The sequence below is a fragment of the Ochotona princeps genome, chromosome 14, assembly GCF_030435755.1.
Source record: "Ochotona princeps isolate mOchPri1 chromosome 14, mOchPri1.hap1, whole genome shotgun sequence".
Taxonomy (NCBI): domain Eukaryota; kingdom Metazoa; phylum Chordata; class Mammalia; order Lagomorpha; family Ochotonidae; genus Ochotona; species Ochotona princeps.
This window is the reverse complement of record NC_080845.1, coordinates 4,582,008-4,591,653: the sequence shown is the minus strand read 5'-3', so window position 1 is coordinate 4,591,653 and position 9,646 is coordinate 4,582,008.

Here is a 9,646-nt window from a genome sequence, read left to right as displayed (position 1 = left end):
CCTGTCCCCCACTGACATCATTATGGAACCCCAGCTGGGGTCCCCTATTCAGTGCTTACCCCACCCACCCAGCAGCTGCTGTCCTAGTCATACCCCTCCTCTTGTCCCTCCCACCCCCAGCCCTTGACCCTGGCTGGCCTCTCCACCACACACAGGCCACCAGATGGGCTCCTGAGAGCCTCCCCAGGCCCCCTACAGCTCCTTCTGCTGCAGATTGAAAGGGGGAGGGGCCCTAACCTTGGCCTGGCCGGTAAGGCTGTAGGGGGGAAGAGTTCATTGTACCTCAGCTTTGCTGCGCCAGCAGCTGATACTTAGAGCATCAGAAACCAGGAGTTACTTGATGGCACTATGTGGACTGGATCTTCCCTGTCGCATGTCCCACAGAGAGCGGGCCTGGGCAAGCAGCACCTGGTAGGCGGAGTGCTTGGCCCCTCCTCCCTCCATCCCTTCTGGAAGTCTTGGGGCCTCAGTGCCTTGCAACAGCTGGCCTTGGCAAATAAAAGACCAAGTTGTTTACTACTAGCCTTGCTTGGGGCGTCATCCTTGGGACTCTGCCACACCCATCACCCACTGTCCTAGTCTGTGTGCCCAAGGCTCTCCCAGCTTCCCTTCACCCACTCGGAATGGGTCTGGGGACTAAGACAGTCAGGGAAGGCTGCCCAGGGGAGTAGGTGGCAGTGCTGGGCATGGTGACCCACCTGGGTCCCAGGACCTGTCCCCACCCATCTGTGCAAGAACAGACTTTGTCCCCCACCAGCTGCAGCCACAGCCGCATAACCCAGGATGGGACTGGCATAGAGGATCCTGCCAAGCTCTTCTTTCTGCCCTGTGACCTGGAGGAAAGTGGTCTGTTTGCTAGTTGGAGATCTCAGGAAAAAATTGGGATGTTAACATCCTCCCATCCCAGATACTGCCCTTCACCAAGAGGCTCACCATGGAGGAGGAAGGCCAGTTGGAGGGTGGGGTGAGGGGAGCATAGCATTTTGAGCTTTTCTCCAGCCCTAGCATGCAGGTGCCCCCTGGGTATGTGTGTGAGTGAGGGCAGCATTGGGAGGGTTGGGGGAGGGACTGGTCTGGGTGCAGCCTATAAGGCCAGTCCCAGCTTCCAGTGCTGTCTAGACAGGCTGTGTGACCAACCCTAGGTGCTACCTGACCCACATTAGGAAACAGGACAAGGGACTTGACCCCTGCAGGCTCCCTTCCAAGTCGGTGGCCTGTCCCTCTGGCCTCCAGTCCCCTGAGCTGTGGGAGCTGCACATCATCCCAGCCAGGGTCCCAGCTCCTGAGGCCTGGTACAAGGGCCCCTTGTCCTGCCTGCAAGGATCTGGGTGCTGGGCGCAGGGCATCCCTTCTCCTGCTGCACCCCAGCCAATTCTGGGGCATGGAGTGGAGATGAGAGCTCTACCATTGAAATCAGTCAGGGACAAGGCACTCTGGGATATTTGGGGTCGTTTTTAGCACCAAGCCAGAGAAGTCAGCCCAAGCAACTCCCAGCCATGCCCCTCCCAAGCAACTCCTAATCCTTACTGTGGAAGAAATAAGTCAATAAATAAACCCCACCATGTCCGATGATTTGTCTTTAATGAAAAGGATTCGTTTGTCCAAGTTGTATTCCCGAAGCCGAGACACGGCAGACGCGCACCATTCGCAAACTCCTCCGACTGTGACTCCTCTGGCAGTGGCTGGAGGGAGGGGAGGCGCAGCCCACGCGTGGGTCCGGAGGGGCTTGCAGGAGGGGTCAGTGGTTTGCTCGGAATTTAGAGGTTGGTTCAGATTGTATTGTGGGGAGGGTGAGTATAGGGGGGAGCGGATTAGAACAAATTCAAAACGAGTTGGAGAGCGGCATCCAGTCTGCCGGCATCTTTCACCCCGGATTTCTGAAGGCAGGCTCCCCTGGCCGCATTCGGGTTCGTTCCGGCCAAAAATTTGAATGGAGAAAACCCCCGATGCGATCGATCAACCAGACTGGAGGACCCCGCCAGCTCAAACCAGTCACCCGCAGAGGAGAAGGAAAGAGGGTGGCAGCGCAGGTGCGCCGGCTTGTCCACGGCCGTGCTCCTCACGCTGTGGCCCAGCAGCCGCTGCCCCAGGGGTCTCACCGTGCTGAGCTCGGTGGCCGCAGCCCCCGACCCTGCTGTGTGCGCCCAGAGCTCAGCCACAGATGTCCAGCCACAATTCTCGGTTGGCCGCAGACTCGTACAAGAATTGCGTTTGGACAATCAGTGGCGAAACCCTTAAGTTGAGGGCCCCTGTCTCCTGCGGGGTTCCTCTTGGCTCCTTAGAAGCGCCTGGACCAGGTCTCCGGAGCTGCGCGTGGTAATAGCTCGCAGATGCTCAGCGGTCGCGGCCCATCCCTCGCGGTAAGGTAGACGAACAGGCACGCGGATCCCGACCCTGCACGGAGTCCCCATCGCCCTCGGCCGTGTTTGCTTGTACCGTGCGACCCGGGGTCCCCAGAGTAGTTCCTGTTGGGTCTCTGCGCCGCCCCAGGTCGGAGAAACCCCGACACCCCGATCCCCGACCCCCCCTCCAGCCAGGGCTTGCCGGGAATCCGGAAAGCAGGGACCCGAGGCCGGTCGCGATTCTGAGCCCAGGGTCGGGCTGCAGGACTCTTGTCCCTCCCGACCCCCCGCTCACCGCCCAGCCCCGCGCACGCACCGGCTCGGGCGCTCTCTGCCTCCCTGTCGCGGAGTCGCGGCCGGGGCGACGGCGGCGGCGGGCAGCGCTGGAATGCGCCGCCGGGTCACCTGCAGCGCCCGGGGAGCCGGGCTGGGAGCCGGCGGGCTGGCGAGGCGCAGGGCTGCACCCGAGCGGGCGCCTCTGGCGGCTCCGGGCCGGGGCGGGCTTTTAGTGGGCCGCTCCAACAATACGGGCCTGGCGGGGAGAAAGGGGCTCGGCTGCAATTGGTACTGGATTTGAATAACGCCACGGGGCCATCAATGGTCATTGTGTCGGCGGGTAATGAATCTCCGCTGTCTCTCAGGCTGGCCAGGCAGCTGCAACCTGCACTCAGGCGGCTCTTAAAGACATAGCGTGCCCCTCCCCGGGGGCCGCCTCCCCCACTCCCCTCGCACTGTCAGACCCCTCATCTTCCCACTCCCACCCAGCACCCTTGGCGCCCCACCCGCTCCTTGGATCTGACACTTTTGCCTAGGGTCCCCGCCTTCCTGGGCCAGGCACCCACATCTATACCCTGCACTCTCCTTTGGACCAAGCTCAGGCCCCTGGCTTTAGCTGAACTCTCTGGGAGAACCTGGGTGCCCCAGAGACTCTGGCCCCAGCCAGCCACTCTGGAAGCTTCTGCCTTAAGCTAGGGAGGAGGGCAGTCTGGAGGTCAGAGGGTCACTCCTTCAGAGGTATTACTGAAGGATAAGGAAGGAGGGATGCCATCTCCAGAGATCAACCTCCCCCCCACACACACACACACACTGGGGACCAGGGCTCCCACCCCAACCCCGGCTTCTTGCAGGCTCCTGGGTAGTGGGATTCCGTGCCCGAAGGGGAGCAGGTGGGGGCGAGAGGCATGGAATCTGTGCTCCTCTCATTGTCTCCTCCACGGGGCAGCCCGCCCCCTACTCCCACCTAGCCCCCATCTGGCACGGACACAGACGGGATTCTCAGCCTCCTGAATGAATGTCTACTCAGTTTCTCACACTCCCAGCTCAGCTTTTCCCAGAGTGCATGGCACCCTAAAGGGAGAATGTGTGGCCACCCTGCCCATACATCACCCTCAGGCACCCAAAGCACCCCCCAACACCCTGCCCAGGGAGGCTCCTGTCTCCTGGACTCTGGGCAGTGGTCTTGCCACCTGCCAGTTGAGCTGGGGGACCCAGGAATTGGGTCCCACTAGGACCTGGGGCACTGCTCTCTCCCAGCCAATCAGCAGCCCTCTGGGTGTTTCCGTGAATACTCTTCCATCACTCTAAACCATACAGACTTGCTGGCGTTTCTTTTCAAAGTTGATGGATTGTGGCTTCTGGGAAATAGTAGCATTTGGAGCTCAGGGTTTTCCTTTTTTTTTTTTTTTTTTTTTTAGGATTTATTCATTTTTATTTGAAAGGTAGATTTACAGACAGAGGAAGAGCTTCCATCCACTGGTTCTTTCCCCAAAAAATGACTATAATAGCCCGACTTGGGCCATTCCAAAACCAGGTGCCTGGAGTTTCTTCTGGGTCTCCCATGTGGGCAACAGGGCCTCAAGGACTTGATTTATCTGTGGCTGCTTTCCAAGGCACATTAGGAAGGAGCTGGATCGGAAGCTGAGCATTCAGGAATCAAACTGGTGCCCAGATATGATGCCGGCATTGCAGGCTAAGGCTTATCCTATTAGGCCATGGCGCTGGCCCCCAAATCCAAGTTTTATAGAGCAGAGAACCCTAGTGGACAGATGCCAGCTCCTGGGGCTGCTGCACAGGTAACAGCGACAAGTGACATGTTAAGCACCAAGCACTATGCACTTTAAGGGTGCTGGGACCTTGACCGGGAGGCAGTCCCTTTGACCAATAAGGCAGTTGCAACTGCTGGAAGTTCAGTGAGTCCTCCTGCCCCCCTTCACCCAGGTCTCCATTCCCGTTATCCCGCCCAGGGCAGGTGGCAGGTGGCAGGTAAGTGGCAGGTAAGTGGCAGGTCCAGGATTGCAACTGAGGGCTGCTGAAGGATTGCTACTCACTGCAGTTCTCCAGATTTGCTTGTAGAGAAAGTGGCAAGCGCAAGGAGGTGTGGCAGCCCTGCCTGAGCCAGTGGGAACAGACCTAGCACATAGTGCTATCGGCCAGGCCAAGCCACGTTCCAGAAACAGGGTTCTTTGGACCCCAGGCAGGCTGCGCCCAGGCTGGGTGAACCCCAACCATTCCAGGGACCCTACAAATGACAAGCAGGTAGTTGCCCACCTGAAGCCATAGGACGGTATTCATGGAATGCCCCCTGTATGCAGTCAGGGAGGAGTGGGGATGGGAGCTGGCCCGGGCGGAGGGAGCAAGCGGCACGCTCCCAAGCCAGCAAGCAAGAAAAGAACTGGCCAGGAGAGGGGAAGGAATTCAGCTTTGGCTGGGAGTTCAGAGAGGAAGAGGAAGTTCCCCTTAAAGCTGAGGTGGACCAGCTAAGCTGGCTTGGGAGGACTCGGACTCTTAACCTAATCGCTGCGGGGGTTTCTGGAAAGTCTTGATAGTTTCTATTTACATTTTAAAAAGGTTGGCCTGCGAACTGCTGTGTGGGAAGGTAAAGGGGCCAGCATTTGAGCCACTGTGGGTTTGCAGGTGAGAGCTACTTGTGGCTGCGCTGGGTGTGGAACTGTTCTTCTGGTTTTTTTCTTTAAGATTTATTTATTTATTTATAGGATTTATTTATTTGGGAAGCGGGGCCGCTGGGATTAGAACCAGCGACCATATGGGATCCTGACGCTTTCAAGGCGAGGACTTTAGCCGCTAGGCTTACGCGCCAGGCCCGGAACTGTTGTTCTTGATCGTCTAGATGGCCTGTAGCCCAGGCGTCTCCAAAGAAGGCAGCGTCTGCCTCAGCCTCCAGAAGGCTGAGCCTCGGTTATCCCGTCTGTGAAACGGGGCTCCTCCGTTAGAGACGCGGCGGGTTTGCGCTCCGTGAGGATTTAGCTTCTGCGACCACTGCATGCGCGGTCGCGCACACACCCACGGGGCTGTGCGTGTACAGGTGGAGGCGCAGGTGTGGGTAGTCTCAAAGACGCCTGGCCCCGCCCGCGTGAAGGACCCGCTCTGTCAGCAGGTGTTGGAGGAGTGATGCGTGAATGGGGCAGCAGACGGATCAGGCTGGGGACCATTGAGGGAAAGGTGAACCTGAGGGAAGACGCACGGATGGGGGAATCTAATGAAGACCTTGTTGTGACTGGAGCTCAGTAACACCCCCACCCCTGCCCCCACCACTCCTTCTTTGAGCTTCGGAGGCAGGTCAGAACCCCAGTACGCAGCAGGCTGCCCTCCAAGGGGCAGTTAGGGGCGACAAGCTAGCCAGCCTCCACCACTGGGTCCCGAAGCCCAGTCCTCACGTGTCCCTGGCAGTACTGTAACTCCCGTACCCCGGGAGAGAAGCCCTCGGGGCCGGCTGCATGCCAGCTCTTGCCTACTGTGGACGCTGACCCTGCCATTCTGCCAACCGCAGCGGCTTCTCCTCTAGCAGCTGTGCTCCTACCCAAGAACTGGCATCATGCCTATCTAGCATTTCCCCTGTTTACAGGTGGAGGAATGGAAGGAACTTCCTGCAGGTGCAGCCCTGCAGACTGCATTTTAGACTCAGGCTGGATCCACTGCAGTAGCACCCGCAGCCCTCCTGTGCCCATATTACTCAGCGCATGGTGTGCCCATAGTAGAGAAAGGTCTGATTCAATTTCTGGCTCTTTTTTTAATCTGAATTTATTTTAAAGAGAATGAGGGAGGGGGGAGGATTTGGGGAGAGGCTGGGGGAATCCCAGAGCCTATAAAACTGTCATAAAATGACATAAAAAATAAATTTGTACCCTAATCAACTAAGTAAGATTATTTATAAATAAATAAATAAAATTATATAAAAAATAAATTTTTAGGGCCCGGCAGCGTGGCCTAGCGGCTAAAGTCCTCGCCTTGAAAGCCCCGGGATCCAATATGGATGCCGGTTCTAATCCCGGCTGCTCCACTTCCCATCCAGCTCCCTGCTTGTGGCCTGGGAAAGTAGTTGAGGACGGCCCAATGCATTGGGACACTGCACCCGTGTGGGAGACCTGGAAGAGGTTCCTGGTGCCTAGCATCGGATCAGTGCGCACCGGCCATTGCGGTCACTTGGAGAGTGAATCATCGGACGGAAGATCTTCCTCTCTGTCTCTCCTGCTCTCTGTATATCTGACTTTGTAATAAAAATAAATCTTAAAAAAAAAGAGCAACTTTAAAAAAAAAATGAAAAAAATTTTTTTAAAAGAGAGAATGAGGGAGGGTCCGGCATGGTAGCCAAGTGGCTAAAGTCCTCACCTTGCACTCCCAGGATCCCCTATGGGCGCAGGTTCATATCCCTGCAGCCCTGTTTCCCATCCAGCTCCCTGCTGTGGCCTGGGGAAGCAATGGAGGGTGGCCCAAGTCTTGGGACCCTGCACCCACGTGGAGACCTGGAGGAAGTTCCTGGCTTCAGATCGGCTCAGCTCCCACTGTTGCAGCCTCTTGGGGAATCAATGGATGGAAGATCCTTCTCCGTCTCTCCTCTCTGTATATCTGACTTTCCAATAAAAATTAATAGATCTTCAAAAAGAGAGACAATGAAGGAGGGTCACAGAGAGGGATCCTCCATCCACAGGTTCACTCTCAGATGGTCACACCCTCCCAGCGTGGGCAAGGCTGAACTCCCTCTGGATCTCATGAGGGCAGCAGGGGCCCCAGTACTTGAGCTATCTTCCAATGTTTTCCCAGGTGGATTAGCAGGGAGCTGCATTGCAAGTGCAGCTGGTGGTTATATGGGATGGTGGCATCACAGGCTGTGGCTTAACTTGCTACCCCATACCACGTGCCCTGCAGGGCTTCTTTGCAGAATGATGAAAATGTAAAATTGATTGTGATGAGGACCACACAGCTCTGAGCCTACTAAAACCATTGAGCTACAGGGCCAGCACAATGTAACATAGCAGACGACGCCACTGCCGGCAGGGTCCCGGCACTGCTCCTGGGAAAGCAGCAGAGGATGGCACATCCACATGGAGACCCAGAAGACCTAAAAGAAGCTCCTTGCTCCTGGCTTCAACCTGGCCCAGCCCGGCTGTTGTAGCACTTTGGGGAGTGAACCAGCAGGTGGAAGATTTCTCTCTTTCTCTAACTCTGCCATTCAAATAAAAAATAAATCTTTAAAAATATTGAGTCATGGGCTCGGTGCAGTGACCTAAAGGCTAAAGTCCTTGCCTTGAAAGCCCCAGGATCCCATATGGGCACTGGTTCTAATCCCGGCAGCTCCACTTCCCATCCAGCTCCCTGCTCGTGCCCTGGGAAAGCAGTTAAGGACGGCTCAAAGCCTTGGGACCCTGTATCTGCATGGGAGTCCTGGAGGAAGTTCCTGGCTCCTAACTTCAGATCAGCACAGCACCGGCCATTGCAGTCACTTGGGGAATGAATCATAGGACGGAAGATCTTCCTCTCTGTAAATCTGACTTTGCAATAAAAATAAATAAATCTTATTTTTAAAAGTTGAGTTGTATAATTTCAGGGAAGAAGTTGGATGGTGTGTGAATTACATCTCAGTCAAATTGTTACTGAATAAAATGAGTAACACCTCGGGGACCTGCCCATGAGGGAAGTAGGCGGCATCTGACCGGAGGCCTGGATCTAACCAAAGAAATGGCAGAATAACTAGACATCTCAGATTTCTACAGGGCTTCAGTGAGTGATACAAGTTGGTATTCCTGCTTTATCCGTATGCAAACTTGGGCCCAGAAGACACAGCTGGTGGGTGACAGGTGGGAGACCTGGGCCAGGCCTGTTGGTGACACTTTTCTCCACCCTGTTGCCACTGCAGCCACCACATCTTCTATCCTCACTTGTGCGCTGGGCCTGTCTCCCCACTCCTGTGACGAGAGCAGATGCAGGTGGCAGTGTGGTCCCCCCCAAGAGCTCAGGATGCTGTCTGCCCCAGCCCCCCACTTGCGTTGCTGTCCTGCCTGGGTCTCGCTTCTGCTTGCAATAAAGAAAATATCTCAGCTACCCTTCCACAGTTGCTTGGCAACCCTAAGGGGGACTTGGGGGGTGGTAATGGGGAGGGAAGGGGAGGAGGGAAGGGGGAGGACTCTGGAGCTGGCCTGAGACAAAGGGTAGGATTTGGGTGACCTGGAGGCTGTTAGAGCTAACCTGTCCTGGCTGGGGCCGCAGGCTGGCAGGCGGGCCGGGGGCGGGGGCTTCCTTGCCGCCCAGGGTCTCACACCAATAAATATGGATTAGGGAAATGGACAGAGGTTTTCCCACGGGCCTGAAAGCCCTCAGCTGACCTTTCTACCCCTTTATGTGTACCAAGGTGGCAGTCAGAGAAGGCCAGGGGAGCAGGACCCGGGAGACACTCCCCTGCCTGGGGCCTTCCGTCTAGGGGAAACTTCCTCTTTCTCCTGCTTGCCCCCACCCCAGGTTGGGGGACCCACCAGATCACAACCTGATCTTGGCCCCCCCACCGGGATACACAGGAGGCCAGTGGTCAGGTGGTTGGGTACGGGTGTCCACCACAAGCCCTTGGGTCAGCCTCCTAAGTCAGGCTCCCACCCCTCCGACACCCACTTCCAGTTCCTGACTGGGGGAGCCCTGTGTTCTCCACCTGGCCCCTATGTTCCTCTCCTCTCCTCTCCTCTCCTCTCCTCTCCTCTCCTCTCCTCTCCTCTCCTCTCCTCTCCTCTCCTCTCCTCTCCTCTCCTCTCTTCTTCTCTCCCACAAAGCCAAGCCACTCTCCTGGCTGCCCATTTCCCACAGTGGAGCTGGAGGCGGCTTGGAGGCGGTGACCCAGCCCCCTGGTGCCCTGGCTGGCTGGCTGGCTGGCGCACAGGGGCGGGTGGGGATGGCTGCTCTGTGAATGTGGTCAGTGTGAAGGCAAGGAAAGCAAACACCTCAGGCCTGGCCTGGGCAGCGGGGTGGGGGCAGGAGAAGGCTTGTGGGGCATGGGGGAGGGTGGGGAAGGCAGGGGTAGGCAG